This window comes from Perna viridis, chromosome 6 (assembly GCF_037379345.1).
Source record: "Perna viridis isolate PV_CMFRI_1.1 ecotype Kerala chromosome 6, ASM3737934v1, whole genome shotgun sequence".
Taxonomy (NCBI): Eukaryota; Metazoa; Mollusca; class Bivalvia; order Mytilida; family Mytilidae; genus Perna; species Perna viridis.
The window spans coordinates 3960884-3984726 of record NC_142450.1 but is presented as its reverse complement, the minus strand read 5'-3'; the positions used below and the strand labels follow the sequence as shown (position 1 = coordinate 3984726).

At 32.3% G+C, this 23843-nt stretch overlaps 1 long non-coding RNA gene across 2 annotated transcripts in view; it reads right to left on the bottom strand.

The window, feature by feature from the left end:
- The window catches only part of LOC148613261 (uncharacterized), a 76196-nt gene that overhangs the window by 5358 nt on the left and 46995 nt on the right, over positions 1-23843 (bottom strand). For both annotated transcript variants that reach the window (XR_015923311.1, XR_015923310.1), the window contains exon 2: positions 1927-2089. This is a non-coding gene — a long non-coding RNA (uncharacterized LOC148613261). The remainder of the gene's footprint in view (positions 1-1926; positions 2090-23843) is intronic.

Genomic DNA, 23843 nt, shown 5'->3' with positions numbered 1-23843 from the left:
TCAAATTGCATATTTTCTTTTTTTATACACAAATAGTATGTACAGTACATGGAGCAGCCATTTTATGATTTTTTTTTAAAAGGGGCTGGGGATGAGTTGGATGAAATTCAAAATTAAAATTCATGATGAGTGACATAGCACATGGACCTGATGTATCTTTACAGAGCTACAGTCCAATCTATCGTAACTGAATTTCCAATGGAAAGTGAATCATGATCACATAAACCAGGTGGTCTTTATATACAGGTTTATTTTACATAGAATACACTATATGTTTATAGGGATATTTTAATCACATTCTTTTAAAACAGGTAATTGGTGAATACAGGTGGTCATTATTTTCATCCGACATCAAAATGTTACAGAATGGTCATCTATCTGTCAAACTGATCCATTTAACTGTAGATTGCTTTTTTTCGACACAGTCAGACTAGTTAAACTTTTTACCCTTTGACCTTAAAGACACTCTTCTATGAAAACAAGTCACCTGATCACATTTCTGTTTCTTGAATGGTCAGTTATTGATAATTCAATGGCATTGGAAACTGTATTGAAAATTGTAATTGGATGTCATGTATTGCTTTCTTGAATAAAATGTAAAAAAATGTAAGTAAAAGAACGAAATTTTACTGCATCTGCTATTTTAAATTTACACAGACATGCTTAATAATATGATTTTAAGAATCTAATTTTGATTACTTATGTACATTTATATTTGTTTTTGAAAATAAAATGTGACTTTTGAAATTAATTTTTTAGAAAGAAAAGGAAAATTATTACTTTGTTTGTTATATGTTCGATTGAAAAATTGAAATTTGTATATATTAGTTACCTGACATATCATATAACAAATCTATAACCAGATTTGTCACTGATCATTATTGAGCTATCCCCCAGTGATAGGCAGAGAATAGGTTGTCAATCTGTTCAAGTATCAGTCTTTATAAATATCAGACAGGAGTTGTTTCATGCAATTTAAAAACCCATCAAATTCACTTTTATTTTGTTTTCAGAAACAGTTACAGCTATTCCCCAGCAATAGTTGGAGAATAGGTTGTCAATCTGTTCAAGTATCAGTCTTTATAAATATCAGATGGGAGTTGTTTCATGTATTTTAAAAATCCATCCAATTCACATTTTGTGTTCAGAAACAGTTATAGTCCACATAACCGTTCATAGACAGTTGCTCAGTGGTAGCACATAAACATTGTTCATTAAATTGGCACATTGCAAGAGTTATCATTCTTGATTTGGTTGAGTTAAGAGGGAGATGAATGTGTAGTTTTCTCATAAATACAGATCTGTTTGCAAAAAGGACTATAGTTACATAAACATGTATGTAGATTGAAAAGAGCATCATTTGTTCAGTGGGTTTTTCTGCACCATGAATCACATATACCATGTGCACTTTCCGTATTTTAAATGGGCTGGTACTTAAATACTGTGAATGTATGAATTTTCACAGTGTACTAATTTTTGCTATTTTAGCAGCTGACAGAAATGTGCAAATTTGAGTACACATGAAATTGACTTTTAACACTACAATGCTGATAATTTTTTGAAAATCGAAAATTTCAAATATGTTCACTTGAAAGAATCTGTGAAAATAAGCATCTGCGAGTGTTTATACATTCCCTTGATTACTCTTACAGAAGTTGCATGGATCAGTTCAGAGACTGTGTTACAAGGAAACAAATAGTACACGTAAACAACACCCTGTTGATATCCATGAACAATATTCTTGTTCTAAAGTGCATAAATTATCTGCCAATGAATGCTTAGTCAAGATCAACCAACCAACCAACCAACCAACCAATCAATCAATTTTTCTTGATATATTCATTCAAGCATAAAGTTTTGATGGAAACTAGAAATAATATTAGCCATTTTGATTAATTAGGGTTAGCTGCTATAATTAAAACATACTTTCACATGGATGGTCTTATCTTATGATTCATTGAATCTAGGAATCAAATGGAATCGCTAAATCTCGCGTATATCTGGATGTTCATCATTCCTGTCATAATTCTCCAGATTTTGTTCCCACTACATTGATGAGGATTGAAAATGCAAGGCATCAATCATTTTTCTGCAAGAAAGAAAAATTGCTAAACAATTTTTGACAGAATTGCATTTTGTATGGCACAATACATTTTGTTGGCAGTTGAATTATTATTCAATAGAACAAGAAACAAAAAACTGATACTGAATCATATAAAAAAATTGCTGTTTCTTTGTGATGAATTGCTAGAGGGATTAATTGAATATGGAAAAAAATAGAATTGAAAATTGAAATAATCTTGGCTTTTACAAGGAATATGGAAAAAAAATAGAATTGAAAATTGAAATGATCTCAGCTTTTTCAGGGTCATGGAAAGTAGCATTAGTAAGGATTGTGGGAGTTAAACTTCATTGTAGAATGTATGGTATGTAGAGTTCGATTTAAGGTGAGGCGGTTGTATTTGACAAATTTCTGTTGTAAGTGAAACGTATGGCTATGATTGCTTGTTTTATTACATTATTTATTGGTATTAAAATTAATACTTTTCATTGTTACAAACCATTTTTTGTCTGGCTTTTCATGAGATAACACTTTCTGTTGGTCTGTCCACAGTTTGTGCTGAAAATTTTAAGTCTCTGATAGGTCTTAGGTACAATATTTATAATCATAGATTTGAATCTGTATTTTGTTTTTCATGGCTTTCCTATTTTTGTCAAAGTGAAGGGACTTGATGCCAATGCCTATGGCAAGAGGAGTTTAGAGACTTAAGTTGAAACTCTTAGAGATCAGGGCAGTAATTGAAAAAAATAAGGTCGAAAGAAAAAAAAACACTCCTAACTAGCATCCACCATTCATTACAAAGCCATAAAATTAGATGTTTGTTCCACACCAAACAGGTAACGAGGTACTAATGGCAGGTTGAGGAGACAGAACAATGTGTCCGTGGATGGAGTATTGGGGTTAATAAGCTTACATGTGTGCTATTGCAAAAGAGAGGGTGCAGGGGGTTGGCACACCTCCTTCTAATAGAAAATTTGTCGTTTTCATGTGTAAAATCAAACAAAAAATGGAAAATAATGTCCTAGCACCCCCCCTTTTTTCTGAGGAACCCTGGCTTGCACCCCTCCTTTTTAAAGTGTATCTGACCCTGTATTGCCGCTGGTTTCTAGAATGTTAGAGATTTAATATTAAGTACCAGTAACCTACCAGCATGATATAAGGTTACATTGACTTGTGAAATGCATCAAGTTTCTGATAATGGATGTTAAACAAAAATCAATCAGTCAACCAGTGATTTAAATAAAATTATGATCATGAAAAATATGTAAAGAATATGTATGAGAAAGAATATAAAATTCCTAGTAAAATTATAAGTGGAAAAATTCTCTAGCAGCATGAAAAAAAATGACAGTTCTGTATAACTTTTCTGTAATGGAATCAGATGTGAATGATTCTTGATAGTATTCCTGAAGGTGTATTGTATCAGGTAGAGCAAAATGTCAAGATTGATTATGAAACATCAACGAAACTGACAGAGAAAATTAGTGCTTTTGTTCGATAGTGATAATTTCCTGTGTGATTTTTGTCTCCCCCCACAAGGACTCTCCATTGATTAGGGGACATAATCGGCTTCATTCATAAACACATTCTATCAAAGTTACCAATTCATCATTGATTTGGGAGGCAGAGATTTTTTTCATTCATAAGAGAGCTTGCTGTTCCATTCATAATTATTGGACTGGGTAATAGAAAAGGATAGACACATGTTTTCGTATTGATTTAGGATAAAAACATCAATGTTAACCTTATAAAATGTCTATTAACATTTTGTGTCGATAAAATGTGTCATTTTTTAATTGAAAAGCAAATTCAATACCAGGAAGGAGTTCCTAGTCAAAGCAGGTAATTTATTTCATCAATTTGTAAATAAAAAAAAAAAAAGACTATGAAAAATTAATCTGATTGTGAAACACTTCTGATTATTTTAAAAGCTTTTTAGAGTGTACATCTATTTTAAAATTTTTTTCAAACTTTTCAAAGCTGTGATTTCTGGCCCTTCTCGGAAACCTTCGAAAAATCTTTTAAAATTATTGAGGCTGTTTGTAATGTTAATAGTACTTCCTGTCACAGAAACTTAATGACTATAAATTTTTTACCATTAAATGCAACATGCATGTACATACATGTAGTTCTTTTCAGGATTACATAATCAAGCTATAAATAGAGATTTCAGTGATAATGATTTTCACAATTTTTGAAAGGTTCCACAACAATGTTTTAAAGTATGACCATGTTCATCAAATAAATTTGAAATAGCACAGTGTTAATACTGTCATAAGTTAGTTGAAGAACCATAGCACAGTGTTAATACTGTCATATGTTAGTTGAAGAACCATAGCACAGTGTTAATACTGTCATGTTAGTTAAAGAACCATAGCACAGTGTTAGTACTGTCTTATGTTAGTTAAAAACCACAGCACAGTGCTCATACTGGGATATTACAGTTATATTACCATAGCACAGTGCTGAAACTGGGATATAACAGTTATATTACCATAGCTCAGTGCTGAAACTGGCAAAGGGCTTTTGTAGAAAAATGGCATATGAGAGCACAGTACTAATACTGTCATAAATGAGTTTAAGAATCATAGCACAGTGATAATACTGGCATATGTTAATTATAGAACCATAGCACAGAACTCATTCTGTCATATTGCAGGTATAGAACAACAGCACAGTGCTCCATGTGCATTCTGGTTTAGACAGGTTTACCTTTAAACAATTCATGTAAAAACTAACAGTTACAGAATAAAAAAAATAAGGAGGAAAACTTAATTACATTGAGAAGGTCATATTTCCTACAAAAATAGAAAAATGTGAAACTCAGTTTAAACATTTTTTTCCCAAACTTCATAAATCCTTTAAAGTAATTCAGCTTTTTACTTGCCAATGGGAAAATGGGGCATAACAATCAACTTTCCCGCACCAAAATTGCACTTGCCTCGGGTGATGGGAAAGTTTGTTTTGTTTGTTTGTTTGGGTTTAACGTCCGAGCAGCAATATTTCAGCTATATTCAGACGATGAACATGAAATTGATGATAAAATGAACATGAAATGATGATGAAATGAAAAAGGAATGGGACACAAGGACAATGGGGTCGACAAATTTTGATTGCCACCGGAAATAGAGAGAGGTGGGTAGGGTCGGGCAACTTAGCCTCCTGTGGCGGAGCCCCATGGTTCCTACTCCGGGAGAATACCACAGTAGGGTTCTTTAACGGGCGAGGAACGTGGCATGTTTCCCAACACGGTGCACCACTATGGTTTGTGGTCAGGTTTTCCATATTATAGCCTGACAGCCCCAGCATGTAACACGCCAGGGGTACCCCATTCCACCACGTGGGGCACACATCTGATGGGAAAGTGGAATCCTAGAATACTGGATGAAATATAATTGTCTTACAGATTCCCAAGTTTTTTTTAAAAAGCAGTTAAAAAATCACATATTATTTATAAAAATACTTTTGCTTTGCTTGGGTGTATTTCTTTCATATGGAAGGTTCAATTACTTCTCTTATGTTTGTTTCTTTGATGTGGATGAAACTTTGTGCAGATGTTGTATTTTGAACTTAGAACAGATTTAGGAAAGATGAAGTAAGATGTTCCCTTAAATGTATCATTATATTTTGGGACTGATGTCAAAACCACAGGTGCTGTAGTTCATCAGTATGATCCATGAAATTGTCAATAATTCTACTAAAATGTGATTTTGTGCCTAGGATAATACCATTGATAGGAAAATGCAAATAATTGTTAAAATGGCATTTTATTAGAATTATTGACAATTTTATGGGTCAAACTTGTGCCCCTGTGGTTGAAACCAAGCAGCCCTTTTCACAATAAAATCGTAAGAGTAAAATTACTCATTAGTTGTGACGTTATATTACGTCGATCCTCTATGACATCAAAACTTAAGATTGATTTTACACTTACACTTTGTGAAAAATAATAGATCATTGAATCTGTTTAATGTCGATGTACTACATGTATTCAGACATGCAAGCCTCAGGATTCTATGTCAATTTTAATTTTACTTAAATATAATTTTACTGCAGTTGACAAAAGCAAGAAAATCATCAATATTTTTTTTATATAAATTTGTATTTTTCACATTCCAATATACCTATAAAATGTATATTACCTTTTCCTGGTACATGTAAATATTGCAATTGAGAATACAACATAATAGTATTATATGTAGAAAAGGTGAGCTTGAAGCATTTATTCATGTACAAACTCTTAACAGTGCTAGAACCTATGTGCAAGACTCTGCCTGAATATTATATTGATCAGTACTTAGATGTCTTTATTTCACATGCTAAAATCACTCTAATCTTGTCACTCTGTATGTATTGGGTGCCAAAATTCTGCATGGATCTATTTTCAATATTCAATTTTCAATCTGATTGTGAGTTTATTGATTTGTGTTCTCTCTAATTACGGAGATTTATATTAAAGGTCTAGTGCTTCCCATTATTACACTGCAGGTGGTGTTGTTTGGTAGAATCGGTAGAATTGCAGTCTTTAATATTTGTGCTTCCGAAACTATTGATCCTTGGAATATTGTAAATCTTCTTTTGTCTTCTCATAAGGATTATACTCTTTCTTAATTAAGGTAATTATCGTAATTTACTTTCTTAATAAGGTTTATGTAAGTTATTTTCTGTCGGCAAAAGTAAAATATTTCCCTTGGGGAACTACCAAGTTTTAATGTGGGATGATATTTTATCTCTGATCCTTATGAAAGCTTTACTTATATATGGATGGTAAATCAGGACAGGGTAGAAATATATATAGGTTAACTTGTTAATTTTTTATTAGCATTCATCAATTCCCTAAATAGTCATTTCTACTAAATAGTTGCATTTCTTAATTTAATCTGTTTAAAATTTATATTTACAAAGTCAACGCTACTTGAAATGGATTAATTCATAGTAAATTATTAATTTTCATTTGGTTTGCATTTGTTCAATTGGTAGTATAGAAGATATTAAGGAGGTAGACCTAGGGTATGGGACATAACTCTTGAAATCAGTGATATGTTTGTTTCATATTCAATTTCACCAAAGCCTGTCAAGCTTTCATTTGAAACAGAAGAAATTAGTTCAAGTCACTTTGATGCTTATACATTGTATTAAATTGATGTAAAATGCTGAATACAAACATTCCAGTGTATTGTAAGAGTTGTGTCCATTACTCTAGGTCTACCTCCTTAAATGCAGTCAAGTTCTGCAATGCTTGGATGAGTTCTGTCGGTTTAGAGTAGTTTTTTTTATACCCCACAATATTCCACTTGTGTCCATTCTTCCTTCCATCCTTTACACAGAGGAAGACTGATCTCTTATCCGTTCTCCCTCGAAATAAACAACAAAATAAAAACAAAAAGAAAATAAATACAGACAGACAGATGATGAGCTTTTCACTTAGAACTACTCATTCATAGAGTTTCATCCAATCTTTGGAACAATGACAATAACTTTTGTGCTTTATGGTTTTGAGAATTACATAAGCATGAATTATTTATGTCCTATACATTTTTAAACAAGTTGTAGACTATAAATGATGTTCAGTTCATGTGAACTGATTTAAGTAGCATTCCAGCAAAGAATCATGTAAATTGTTTAATATTTGATACACCATCCCCACAAAAAAAAAAAAACCAAAAAACAAAAAACAAAAACAAAAAAAAAAACAAAAACACAGAAAAAGGCTACACATTTTTATTTTTGTTATTAAGCTACCGTATAGGTTAATATGATGAAATTTTTAATTATTCATTCCAATCTGTCTGCTCTTTGGTGATAATTACATTAAAAATCCAATAGTTTCTATTGTATTAAAGTGTCGTTTACACTCTATCTCCCTTAATTTTGAATTTTGGTGCACTCTATATTATTTTTTTATCTTATAAGAGTAAGGATTATATTACAAGCCACATTTAATTTTCTGTTTACTATAGCATTTTAAACAAAATGCCAGAAATGAAAAAATTAAAAATCCAACCATGAATCACATGTTGCATGATTCTTACCTGGAGTGCTACTTAGCATAAAAGAGGTAGTAGAAATAGAAACTGCTCTTCAGAGGTCTGTGACAAAAATCTGGTTTCTAATTAGACAGGTTTTTGGTTTATTCATTTGAGGGTGCTCACTGCTCTGTTATAACAACGATTTCATAACATTGTGATATCTTTTTAGATCATACATGTTAGAACAAGCTATTGGGTCAGTTTGCTTGTTTTTGACTTATTTGTATAAAATTTGAAAGGCAGGAAAAGGATTTCTATAGATTTTCCATAGGTTTTGTCTTGGTAGGTTTTATTTATTAAAAATACTGAAGAAATAACAAGGATTTCATGAGTACTTCAAAAATAACATTAAGTTGTGTGTAACAAAATCAAGTAAGGAAAAATTGGGATCACTGGGCATAAATATTTATGGTATGAAGTGGATAAAACTAGAGGAGTAAAAAAATCTGACAAAAATGGCTGAACATGAGCAGCAAGCATCCTTAAGATTTGGCATCAAAAAGTATTTTTTCATTCATTGAATATGAAGATACAACAAAGTGTCCATTCTTCAAATTTGGTTTCAACAAGTTTTTGTTCATTTAGTGTGGTTTCAAGATGTTTTGGATTATTCAAATGTGGTTCCAACAAGTTTTTGTTCATTGAAGTGTGGTTTCAACAAGTTTTTGTTCATTGAAATGTGGATTCAACAAATATTTTGTTTCCCCCGTATTTCAATTTGGTGTCATTTAGTATTGATGGACAAATTGTACTAAATTTAAGTTTTAGGTAATAATAAGTTTTGGTTGATTTCAATGGGTTTGAAAATATCACTTTTGTGTGTCATCTTGTAATTACCAGTAAGGTTTAAAAATAGAAAAACAACTGATTAGAAATGAATATATTTATAGTACTTGGTCAATATTTCCTTTTTTTTAATGGCTTACAAATGTAAGTATCACATTTTGATACCATTTGCAACAGCTTAAATATCTCTAAAATGAAGAGTTCCCATTATCATAGTGTTTCTAAAATGAGAAGAACAGAAGGTACACTTAGATCCATTTATTGCCCATAATTAACAAATTAAACTAATTTTAGGATGAAACAACTATTTAAACATCTGGTACACTTAGACCATGTTTTTGCTCAGAAATTATATATTTGGGTTATTACTAAGTAGGAATGCTACATGATTAGAAGAGTGGATGTAAGCATGCACCAACATTTCTTCCTGGAAGTAATATAATTTTGAAATGAGGTTGAGTAAGACCCATATTTGGCCCCTTGGCTTTTTGAACAACATTTTGTGAGTTTGATCATTTTCAACTTAGACTGTGTATAAATGCAGTATTTTTCCATCGTGAGTTAGACAGAATATTCTTTATTTTAACAATAATTTTGAAATGTTTATATCTTTATAAATATATTGATGTTATTTGAAATATCTATTGAATTTCTTGGAAAGTAGGCTGAACAAGTTTGAATCATTTTGATCAAAATGTCATTAAATTTGTAATTTCTTCCAAAATTCTAGTCTTTCCATCTCTTATGTCATGAAATTTCACTGACACATTGATTTGAAATTGTCAAAGAAGGCAATTATAGAATTCTCTAGTTACCATTTTATATGTTTCATTATTCCTCCTCCTTTTTGTCTCCTACATTAATTTTAATATTCAACTCCTATTACTATCACAATCTAATGATGGCTGATCTTGAAATTTCCGTGTCTATATTTTGTCTTCAATGGAATCTTTCAAAATTTGCCAAGTCATTGTTAGAAAGATGTAAGATATTTCTTGCAATATATTTTGTATCATATTTTTATTAGCCCAGAGTTCAGTTGCATAAATTGATCCATGCACAGTTTTACATGTGCTGTCATTTAACAGGCACATATTTAGAGATCTTGAAAAGAGGAGGATTCCAGAAAAAAAACCACATGTTTCCAGCTAGTATTTGTACAAATCTTTGCTTGAAATGTACAACATTTTTCCAATTTAACCCTTCAAACATCCTTTTGATCTGCCAGTATTTAAACCTTTAAGGTAAAAAAGAAAAACTGTTTAAGATTGCCCCACGTACCCTAGCACATTTTTTTGTATTTTTTGGATGAAATGCTGTAATGTAACCTTAAATAGACACATATTTTTTTTAATTTTTAAAAGACCAGGAATGACAGTTCATGAAGAGGGAGTTGATTGTTGTTGGGAAGTGCAATACTCATTTTTCCCTTATCTGGCTGTTGTTCAATTGTCTGTCTAGTGATTGTTTTATTTCTTTTGTTCTGTTTTGGTGTCATGGACTACCATGTTGCTTGTCACGATTGAATTGATATATGAAGAGTATTGAACTTCCTGCACTTACATAGGAACTGCTATTTTTGCACTGGGAGAAATATCATCCATCATTCATGGACGTCATAGATGTAGCAGTCCTGTAAAAGGGTGATATCAGATTTTTCAGTGCAGTTTTGAAAACAGGAAAAAAAATTTGTTGGCTATTAGCTTTTGTTTCGTTCACTAAATATCATACTGTCACACCTGTTTTTAGTGACTTTCAAAAATCATGGTTGCATAAGATAGGTGGTCTTTACATATGGATTATTTTACATAGAATGCATTGCAAAGGTCTCATTAACCACTTCAAACCTTTCCATTACTTTACATGTTAAAAAAGTAATTTTATAAGTTTCACTGTGAATTCCCAGGACAAATTTCATATTGATGATGCATACCATCGAAAAGTTTGGAAAATGAGGCTTTCAAAATCATTACAATAAATGTGTGACAGTTGTAGAAGTTTTTCACAAAATTTACTTAATAAATAATATAATTTTTACCTTTTCTACTGACAATGTGGAGGCAAATTACTCACACATTGGAACAATATTCAGTTAAGATACACATTCACAGCTTCAATATACAAGGTGGTTCTGATTGATCAGAGAAATTAAAAAAAAAGGGGGGTGAGGGGTGGATTTGTTTCAAAGCTTAATATCCTCCCTCTGGTTCCATCTCTATAATATATTTTCTGGATTGTGTTGTTTCAATACTAACTATGTACAGTAATATCAACTTTTGGGAGGAAAATAATGCTCAAAACGTGTTATAGACAGAACCTAAAAATAAACCAAAATTTAGTAACGTCAAAAGTAACCAGAATTACGACAAGCATTAGATGTATGACCTCACTTCCTAGTGCCAGGAAAATTTAATGAATATTTCATGGAAATGGATTATGTCCGCTGTCCAACTAAAGTCTATGCAGTCAAGTTACCAATTACTTCTGTTCCCCACTAGAATTTACTCTTCTGCTTCATTTCCAAAATAAAGTCTGCGACAGCTTGAAACTTATTGACTTAGCGTATTTCCAATTAGTCCAGGATTTAGAAAGTGTCACAGTTTACGCAATTGAATTGAAACTGTTGAAAGCAATTCAAATTGGAACTGTACGATGGGATATGATTTATTTCAAACTAACGCATGCATTACCGTTTTTATCATGCCAATTTGCTCTGAAATTGATTGCCATTTTGTCGAACTTTTGAAAACAACTTTAATTAGTATGGTATAAGGATTTTATATTTTGTAATCAGCATCACTGAATTACGTAAGTAAACAATCTAATAGATATTTGTGATGATTGAATGTTTTTTAACTTGATTTTTTCATTGTGTTTTCTAATTGACATTCCCTGTCCTGATTGTGTAAAAGAGTAATCAAGGGAACCAAGGTTATAGTGGTAATCAAAAGAATGTAATCCAGGGACAAAGACCAGACATGGAAAACAGACATACACAACAAGGAACACAAAGTAACCAAAATCATACATACAAACTAACAAAAGTAAATGAGCAACTCGGACTCCACTAAAAACTGGTAGCATGGACCAGGTGTACCATGATAATGTTGTCTGATCGTGTAATAGAATTTGATAACTCTAATTTTCGTGGAGTGCTTATTTCGGTGCATTTTAGCAGTCTTTCTAAAGATGCTAAAATAATTTCCATACAATAATGACTCTGAGCTTACGTGTTTAGTGCACCACATATAATCTGCCAAAATTAGAAACACCCAAATTTTTCGTTAACCTTTTTAATTCGAAATCCCAAAATATTACAGCTGCCAGACAATATGTGATAAAGTATTCAGTTCATAATATAATTCTTTGTGATTAATTTGTCTGATTATATGACTACTACATTTGATCATCTGATTACAGTGTCTGATCATGTGGTTACACGTTAGGTGTTTTTCTTTCCAATGATATAGAGTGGTATCATACCATAAAACGCATAGGACCTTCTAATGATATTGAGTATGATTATGTGATCACAGGCAATGATCTTTTGATTATTAGGTATGATCATGTGACTATAGGTGGTGATTATTTGGCTACATGTTACGGTGATTACCCAATGATAACAGTATAAATATCATTATACCCTTACTTGCAAAGTGTGGGGTGTCTGTCCTTCTTTTTGTCTGTATTTCCTTCCTTCTCTTACACAGAGGGCCCATCTCTTTTCTGTTACTTCTCCTACACCACTAGATGGAAGTTAATGAAACTTTCACAGAATCTTTACTACATGTTTCTATTTTGCACTTTGATCCAAATCAATTCTGAGGTCAAAATGGGGACTGGGGGTTTCAAGTGAGGGATTGGGGTGTCAGGTGGGGGAGTGGGGTATCAGGTCAGGAAGTGGGGTTATCAAGTGGGGGAGTGGGGGTAACCATGCTGAAAATGATTATGAGATTACAGTTTGTGATCATGTGATTACGATGTATGATCATTTAATTACAGGCAATTAACTTATGATTATAAGGTCTTATCATGTTATAATAGGGACTGATTTTGTGATTATTTATTTTGTTATGCAATAATAATCTGTTAATACTTATAATATGCATAATATGTTGTGTGCAAAATGACTACCTCTGACCTCTACCCCTGTATGTTGTGTTCAAAATGACTACCTCTGACCTCTACCCCTGTATGTTATGTGCAAAATGACTACCTCTGACCTCTACCCCTGTATGTTGTGTGCAAAATGACTTCCTCTGACCTCTACCCCTGTATGTTGTGTTCAAAATGACTACCTCTGACCTCTACCCCTGTATATTGTGTGCAAAATGACTACCTCTGACCTCTACCCCTGTATATTGTATGCAAAATGACTACCTCTGACCTCTACCCCTGTATGTTGTGTGCAAAATAACATTGTCAGACCTCTAACAGTGCATGTTGTCTGTAAAAAGCTATCTCCGACCTCTACCCAGGTATGTTCATTGATCTTGCCAGGGGTGGATCCAGGATTTGTCTTTGGGAGGGGTATGCCTGGTACACCAGTCCTTGGATCCGTGCCTGCTTGCTTTTAATTGAAATGTCACTTATACCAAACTGATTAAAGTGTTTTTTTAGCAGTTTTACATAAAATTGTTTTGTTTCAAAGATACTACAAATTGATCTTAGAGCGGTTTCACTGTATTACAACCACGACATGCTCAATTTTTACCTTAACTTGCACTTAAGTTGTCATAGTAACGGCATTTACTTTAATTGGACTTTCATGCAATTTTCATGCATATGTTTGCAGACCTATGAATCATAGAATAGTGTCTCAAAACTCGTTGTATCAAAGCCTGAAGCTTGTTTTAGTATTTTTCTTTCAAGACGCTTTACATTGAAAAACTGATCATGCAAGCAAAAATCCCACTGAAATGATGTGGAGAAAGCTTTCAATGATTAATTTGTAGTTCTATTGAAATTAAATATGTCTGCTTTAAGCATTCTGTTCTTTGCTTTGAGAGGTTTGGTTATATTAGACGTACTTTTAATTGCAAACCTATTGGAAAGACCACGTTCTAATAAAAACAAGTCGATATTTGTCGTGTAACGTTTTAGGTGCTGTTAATTTTTTTTCATACCATGTCTTTTTGTGTCTGTTCATACTGTACAAAATGAGTTTGTTTTTTTTTAAGCGGTGTTATATAGTGTACTACCATTCCACTTTCCCTTCTCCCTGGGCAAGACTGCGATTTCAGTATTGGAAAGTTATTACGATATTCTATATTCTTTATGGCAAGCAGAAAACTTGAATTGCTGAAAAGAAAAGAAGTTTGGAAAGCAGACTTTAATTGCTGAAAAGTTTATTATCATTTGTAGTTTTCCTGCGGAAACTTAATTTTTTTTCCAAAATTCTAGAACATTTTTTTCAAATCCTAGAACATTTTTTTCAAAATTCTAGACCATTTTTTTCAAATCCTAGAACACTGTTACAACCAATTAAAAGTGTTTCAAGATTTTAATGTCAAATTGTATGATAGCTTGGTTATATCTTGAGTTAGGATGATCAAAGACCTTTTTACATGGTACTGTGAAAGTATTTTAATTTACGGATACCTGTTTATGTGGATAAGGGAACAAATACAAGTTCATGGATTCTTGAATTTGTGGCTTTGAGGTTTTCAGTATACACATCAGTGGAAATCTCCTTTTCATTGGGAACCGAATTTTGTGGTTTGGCCTACCCAACAAAACCATGAAAATTGGTGCCTGATAAAAGTAAGTCCCTTGTCAGAAATACAAAGCAATAATAAGTATGTTTTGAATACCTTCCCTCTCCTATGTCTAGAAATTGATGTATTATTGTTGACTTATAAGATGACAGACATATGCTCTTTTTTCTTACAAATAATTTATTGCATGGAGGAGAAGAAAATCCCATCATCATTAAGAACCCCACTATGTCATGCTGAGGATCATTATAAGTGAAAAATAATGTCTGGGGTGAGGAAATAATGATACCCCTTTGCCTTCTCATTGGAAAAGAAATTTATTCTGGGCTTTAGTTGGAAATTGGAAGATTATAGCATATTATGTGACAGGGCTATTCTGTAGTTAGGAAATCATTAAGCACTATGAGACACTGAATAATTGCCCAAGATTTTTTGTCGTATATTTTTTTAATTGTTAGAAGAAATCAGATGATAAGACTGTCTATGACACTGCATTCTGGTGCAATTTTAAGCATATTAAAAACGTAGTTTATGGTCTGCAATATTGGCATTGTGGGAATTAAACCAAATTTTTTTTTTTGAGAAAAGAATATGGCCAGTCTTACCCCCCCCCCCAGTTTAGTCATAAAACAAAAATTTTGTTGTAAAAGTTTATGCAATTAATTATAATTCAGATCAGCCACATTTAATTTATATTGATTCATAGCCACCTCACTTAAACATGGGGGAAAATTGGAATTATTTCCTTTTTAATTTGTTATAGTTTTTTTTTAAATTTATGATTTTATTTTTATCTTTTTAAAAAATAAAAAAAATAAAAAAAGATGAATAGACTTTATTTTGTTATTGGCAATGCTATGTTTAATGGTTATAGCTATATAATTCTTAATAATTTATAATTTATGGACATTGTAACTGCATATGTAGCAGTTGTATTTTTTGGAACTTGTCTCCAAACTAAAGTATTGGTTCATGGCATTTCTCTTTTGTGTGTTCCAGCGATTTTAAGATAACTGCAAGGTATTACTTCAACTCATTAAAATTTTTTCTTTATATTTTCCTGTTTTTTTATTCCTCATTTTAGTGAAAAAATAAAGTCTTTCGAGAAAAATTTCCAGCATTGACATTGAATCAACTCAAATTGACCTTATTTTTATCTTCTGCTGTAATCATCTTGTGTTAATTTCTGTCGGGTTTAATTTAAGTGCAAATGGATCCAAGTCCAAAAATAGTACTATAACTAAATTGTACAAAAATAACCTTATTTCAGGAAACAAGTGGAAATCTCAGTAAAGTACAAATCAATAGTGTTGTTCTAGTAACAGTAATTTTTGTAGCTGTTATTTTAATCTTTAAAAAAGTGTCAAGCAGAACTTTTGAGACTTCAGCTTCTTTACTGAATCACATTAAGTGCCTTCATTCAACAATATGAAGTCAATCATTTATCATGGGAACTTAGAACTCATAAGTCTCCTGATAAAATGTAAGTAGGAGTGAACCTATGTTATCTAACACCTTAGATTGTTTTTTAATTTGCAGGTTTCGATGCCCCCCTTTTTTCAGGTAAAATATTAAAAAAAATACTAATCTCACATTTTAACTTATTACTAAGATTTTGCTTTCAATGACATATTTTTCAGGTTATGTATAGATTTGTTTTGTAATGTTTTTCATGTCTGATTTTTCCATGCTGGTCTGGGTTACATCTTTTAATAACAGTCTTTTGATGCATGTCTGGCATAAGCTATTGTGCCCATCTGTTATTATTTGCAAAAATAATTGTCCCCATGAAAACAAGATCTTTTTCTTCTTTTTTTTTTCTTTCAATTTTTTATATCTAAGCTTAAAGACTTAAAAAAAAGTGGGATATCTTGTGTTTTAGTGACTATCTCAGACCAAAGAAATAATAGTCTTGTTTCCTGCTACCATCAAGAGAAAAATAGGGTTGGTTGTTTGGTAACATTGAGTTAATGGTCAAGCAATCTAGACTTATTGAGATATACCTAAATTAAGAGATATAACTCTTGAAAGCAGTGATAAGTTTATATCATATGCAATTTCACCAAAGCCTTTCAAGCTTTTCTTTGAAACGGAATGAAATCAGCCCAAGTTACTTGGATGCTTACATAAGATTGATGTAAAATGGTAAATACAAACATTCCGATGATTGGTAAGAGTTGTGTTCCTTACCCTAGGTCTACCTCCTTAAACAGTGCTTGAGGCAACATGGCCAATAAATGTTAAGGATAAGAAAAAAAAGGATGGATAAGGAAGCAATAAACATATATTTTTTTTTGTTCAGCCTAATCCTTTAATGTTTTCATACAAAAATATCTGTTTCCATTATATTGTGTGAAGTAGGAAGTCATAATCTTCCTGTATTTTAAAAAGAGATGGCTATTGATTTTAAAAATATCAAATATTATTATTGATGATCTTCGTGCTTTGTTTCATATTTATCCTGACTGAAATTGGGATCAAATTTACTGTCTAGAAATAATGACACCCTGTCACAGTTTCAAGCCAGGGAAATGATCGTGAACAGATTAATAATTTGTCAAATAATTCAGCTTGATTGTGAACAGAGCAAGTTAAGAATCTTGAATAATAATTCTGGTACTTTTTCAACAATTTCAGCAAAACTGTAAGGTTTACAGACAAATCAAAGATATTCGACAAAATGATTTCCATTTGCAAAGAATGTGTATTAGATATTCTCAGGGAACCAGATTAGAAACCAGACTAAACATATATAGTCAATTGTAACAAGCCCTGTATCTGAATCGGAGACTGAGTTATATTACATTAAGTTCAGTGCTAACGGATCATTTCATCTTTTAATGTAAACTTCCCATTCCATACAAGCAAAAAACATGTAGAACACATGTGTATGATATTTAAGAAGGAAGACCTAGGGTAAGGGACATAACTCATGAAATCAGTGATATGTTTGTATTGTATTCAATTTCACCAAAGCCTCACAAGCTTTGACATTTGAAACAGAATAAAATTAATCCAAGTCAATTAGATGCTTACTTACCATTGATGTAAAATGCTGAATACAAACGGTCCAATGATTTTTAAGAGTTGTGTCCCTTACCCTAGTTCTATCTCCTTAAGAGATACATTTTGATTTCATATGAAGCTAAAATTGATGGTTTAACAACAACGATTAGCATCATAAGGTGGTGTAGTAATATATGATTATGCAAATCATTTGCGAATATAAAGTACTGAAGCTTTTCTACAAATCTGCAAATTTTTTATTCATACAAACATTTTAATATAATTAAGATATCTAGAGAAAATTAAGGAATTATTGCATTTTTCTGTCTTTGCAAAAAATGCAGCTGGGTTGAAAATGCAATAACTAAATTTTGCATTTCTAAAACTTAAGTTTTTTTTTTAGTTATTGCATTTACAATGCACATTACTTTTTGTAAAACCATCACTGTAATATACTGTAATATATTACAGCAACCAAGACTGCTTTCAACTTTTGCCCTTTCCATAAAAGCCCATACCAAATTTGAATTCTATCTGCCCATGGCTGTTGAAGTGAGCTGAGACTTTTGTGACAAAATTTTCTCTATCATTTCATGTACAATGATGTGTATAAATGGCATACCAAATAAAACAGGAAGTTGTTATTGCACAACAATAAAAATGGCTGAATCTGTATATAGCCACATTCCAAGTTTTAAATCAATTCATCCATTGGGAGATGAGATAATTGCTACGAAATTCAGAAGGACAGAGAGACAGACAGACTAGCATTAGGTAATTTCAATATACTACCCAATCATTGAAGAAAATATTAAAATGGTGTTCATGCAAAACCCGGGCGGTGGGTGACACATGACAAATTCTGTTTTAAAAATTTGGTCAACCATTTCATATAACAGATGCATCCTTTCTCAAAGTTGAGAGATTTTGATTTACTTTAATGATTTAAGAGAAATAAATTACAGAGAAAGCATTGGAATTCATTGAAAAAGGGAGATAACTCTTTCATTTCTTGCAAATTTTATTGATCATTATCTGAGCCATCCACTGTCGATTATAAAAAATTCTTTGTACTATTTCACATACATGTACATATGATATAAACGTTACATTGGAACAAAAAATTCCATGGGATAAAATTTATCATGTGCCATCCATATCATAGGAGCTGCCTGGTTTCTACATGGACAGTCTCTTAAAGAAGTATGATTAAGCGATTTAAGCTACTTTTAGTAGAAAACTTGCTACAAAATGTAGCTATAGTTGTCCTGTGTAGGTGAATCCTTTAAAATGAAATAGAAAATAAACGGGACATCTAATGGGGTATTAAATAATTCCCTGCCACATTGCAAACTTTATTTTTTTTGGAAGGGAGTGTGAAAACAACTTTAAAATGGCCATAAATAATCATTTCAAACTGAAATTTGTACTTAATCAGAATTATATGAAACTCAATAACTATACAGTTCGAAACATCTGGAAACATCAGAGGATGGACAGACGGACGGAAGGACATGCAAGTTTTTGGAGTGTATCACATAATTCCTCGCCACTTTATGTATACAAACTAAATAAAGGGCTAAAAATTGTGAATAACTGTATCTAATCCTTTTGTGTAAAGTTATCGAAAAAAATGATAATAACTTTCTCAAAAAAATAAATCATAGTTGTCTCAATAATTGTAATATTGGCAAAGCCCTTGTAGACTTTGTATCTCACCAAGTTAGCTTGACAAAATGATCCTATTTTCATATTCAACTTCCATACGAGTAAAATTGGAGAACTAATTTACTGTAATACTTTATCGCTTCGTACCTCTTATTTGATTAAGTTTCTGTAACAAGACAGCTACACGGGTCAGGAAAGAGGCATTGAATCTATTGCCGCAGCCATATCACCATTTAGTACACTCATAGCGAAGTGATATCCTGTGACTAAATTAATTTATCTCTTGGGAACCCAATCACGCTGTAACAACTGTTCTGGTACAATGCACAGAATTATTTACATTCAAATCATTCTGTTGAATGCTTAAAAGATAAATGAATAAAAGACGAAGGATATAACGGCTTTTATGGCAGTATATGGATCCAAGCAAAAGGCTGAACAAACAAGGAATTAATTTACAAATATATTGTTCAACAATAGTGACATTACAGCTCTATGATCTCAAATGGCTTAATAAATGTTACAAATAACTGTACATTAGATATTATTGAAATGTTTTTCTGGATCCCCCATATTCCCCCCCTCTTAAATCGGTCAGTGTCCTCATTTTAAAAAAAATTTCTGGATCTACCACCAGAGGTAGAAAGTTCACAATCTCCAGCACACAGAGGTAAACTCATTAATTACTTCAAAACCACACTAAGAGAATGACTATTTGAATCAGAGAGGGTGTGGCAGTTTTGAATGGGACAGGGTATTAATTTTCAAAAATTTGCAAAGCAGAATTTTTTTTTTTAAATATGCTACATTACATGGCTAGATTATTTATTTTCATTATACTGTACATTACAATGTGTAATATGGAAGTAAGAAAATTAATTTTCTTACTTTCTAGGTACTAGTGGAGGCTAGAATATTTATTTCAAAATTTTTCAAGGCCAAGATATTTATTAACAAGAACTCCCCCCCACCATTGAATCCCCTGAGTATTAACCCTCCCCCTCGTTTTGTGTAAATCTTAATTTTATAGAAAAAACAAATAATTTAAGCTGTATCCATATGACATCAGTAATTAGCGGAGTGATGTGTCAAACCACCTGTATCACCTGCTCACACTGGTCAGTGGATAAAAATCATATATCCTATTTGTGCCATTTTGAATGTTGGAAAGTAAGCCAACATCAGTGGCCTAGAATATTTGATGGTTAGCGACTCTGAAGACTTCAGTCTTCGACTCAGGTTTTGAATGTCTCAGGGTTTAATGTAAGACACCATTTGTAACAGGTTCTATGATACTTGAATTTAAATTAATGGTGGTCTTTTGTCGGGGAACCTCAATTTCTGACTTACGACCTTTGAAATTTCATTTACCAGGGTCCTGGACCTAAAATCTTTTTCATTGACACATTATTGAGGACTTTAGGTTTCTTCAAGTGGACCAATTTGGTTTCAAACTAAGAAAAGTCCAGTAAATCTGAACCCCTGCTGTTTACTTTTATAATATCCTATTATTTTTATCAACACTTTTCTGACATGTACCTTATGACTTTTCGGAACATAGTAAGTCAAGTAGTTTAGGTTTCATGACCTTCCAGAACATGGTAAATCAAGCAGTTTAGGTCTCATGACCTTTAAGAAAAAGGTAAATCAAGCAGTTTCTGCCTTAACTTGCGGAAACAACTATGTAGGCTATATCAGTAGGCCTGCTAGATAATTTCAAATACTGGCGGTGAGTTTCAGACAGTCGGAAAAGATTTGTCAAGTTTAAAGCTAAATTTATAAGAGAATCTATTGATTGTTGAGAAAGTAGATTTTTTCTTTGTGGAGGCTACTAGGTGCAAAAAAGGCCATGGTGTGGGATGATTTATGACATCATTAACAGAACATCGCAGTTTCTTCATTCCTTTATAAGTAGGATTTTCTTCTTCAAAAATTGAATTTCAGTAGAAGAGATATGATTATGGGGAGATGACTTGGAATATGTTTAAGCACCTGTTTGCTGATGAGAGACCTCAAGCATTGAAAGGGTATGGATATATGAACTGCAGACTGTCACATTGTGCTAGATAGCTCCTATAAATAATAACCCCAGACTGCCATGATGACCCAGCTAATTCCTTGAAGTATTAACCCCTGACTGTCATCCTAGTCCAGCTGCCTCATTGAGATATGAACAGCAAACTGCAGACACACAGGGACACCATGCAAATGGAAGTATAAAATTAAGACTGATGAACTGAGTCAGGAAGAAAATAGAAGTATAAAATTTAAACTGCCAAGCTGAGCCACTACTGGAACCTCATGAAAGTATTGACCCAAAATTGTCACAGAGAGCCAGCTACTAAAACCTCATGGAAGCAGAACCACAAGATTTTCAAAGTGAGCCATGTTTTGAAACCTCATGGAAGTATAAACCCAAGATTGTCACAATGAGCCATCTACTGAAACCTCTTGGAAGTATAAACCCAAGATTGTCACAATGAGCCATCTACTGAAACCTCATGGAAGTATAAACCTAAGATCATCACAATGAGCCATTTACTGAAACATCTTGGAAGTATAAACCCAAAATTGTCACAATGAGCCATCTACTGAAACCTCATGGAAGTGTAAACCTAAGATCATCACAATGAGCCATTTACTGAAACCTCTTGGAAGTATAAACCCAAAATTGTCACAATGAGCCATCTACTGAAACCCCATGGAAGTATAAACCTAAGATCATCACAATGAGCCATTTACTGAAACCTCATGGAAGTATAAACCCTAGGATATCATACTGATCCAGCCATATCATAAGAGTGTTTTATGAAATAAATATTTCAACTGCATGTTTAATTTGAATTGTATATTCTGTAGGATGTGTCGTTTTCTTATGGCAAGTTTGAGAAAGTTCATCATTTTCTAATTATAGAAAATATAGCTTTATACTTTAATCATCCACTTGAGTAACTTAGTCTATTTTTAAACCCTTTGATCTTTGTTTTTTATAATGAGCTGAGTTTAAGCCATGGAATTAATAATGCGTCATGAATGGAGTGAAGTCATTGAGTTTGATCTTCTCTTACATTTTATGGTCATTTTTGATAAAAACTCTAAAACCGGGAGACATAAAACACAGAAAATCTCCGGCAAGTATTTCAGTTGATCCTTTATTAACCTTTTTCAAAGTCATGAAAACCAATGATATTGGTCGTTAATGAGACAACTGACATTTGGTAGCTATGATAACAATCATCAAGTGAGGATGATACTTCCGTCTTTTGTACAGTAGTCTTACAATTTATCCTTCATCAACAGCACAATACACACGGAACTTTTACTGAAATAATTGATCACAAAATCAAAAGCTGATAAAATGTTTCTCAATTTAGGGTTTAAGTAGCTTTTTATTCCTCAATGATCTCAACTGTGGTAAAAAAAGGAGGATCATGTCCATTCATCAAGCTTTCGTGGCAGATTAGTTTAGATTACATTTTATTTCTGACCATGCTTCGTAAATGGACTCTATCGTTTTGCCAAGGGAAGCCTAATGAATCTTTTATACTGAGTCAACAGCACTTGACAGTGAATCGCTGCTATAGGGAACTGCGTTGTTGCTTTGATTAATTGATTTAATTAATTGATATTTCTTTCTCCTCGAAGCTATAAGTGTTCATTCCCAGCTCTCGTAGTCTGAGACTATTATTGTACGCTTCCACGAAGAGTTTAATGTTAGAGGCTGATTGTTCCTGATCTGAGAAAGACATTTTTTAATCACATTTACCAATGTTTTGGAAACATTTGTAAATAGTTTTTTATAAGAAGAGAATAACTTTCATTTTTTCTAATTGTTTTGAAATGGGACTTTATAAATACTTCACATTTCTTATTAAGAAGTAGTCTTTGTAAGAATCATGCAAATTCTTAATACACCTCAGAAAAGTAGTACTCCAGCTGAGAATCATGCAAATTCTTTAATACACCTCAGAAAAGGCTACATATTTTTATTTTTGTAATTAAGTTGCTTTATAGGCCTACATGATGAAATGTAAAATTATTCATCCCAACCTGTCTGCTCTTAGGAGATAATCCACATTGAAAATGCAACAGTTTCTATTGTATTTTAGTGTCATTTACAGAGTTATCTCCCTTAAATTTGAATTTTACAGTACATTCTATATAATATTTATTTCCTAAGAGCATAGGTTATATGAAAAAACACATGTATATTAATTTCTGTTTACTATAACATTTTAAACCAAATATAAAAAATAAAAATATGTAGGCTTTCCAACCATGAATCAGATTTTGCATAATTCTTAGCTGGAGTGCTACCTAAAATTATAGAATTTTGACAGTGGTATGGTAGAAATCCTTTTGTGCAGATAGAGAACAGGGGGTATGAATTAAAAAAAAATGTTCTCATTATAGAATAAGGCATGAAATTATGTTAGGTTAGAAAAATCAAGATTGCATGCAGACACTCAATTAATTCTAAAAGGGTTGGTGGTAGTGGTGATTCTGATAGGTGTACATGGTGCTTCTTCCTAGCTAGTTCATCATTACTATACTGAATATGTGGCTGTTTGAGAA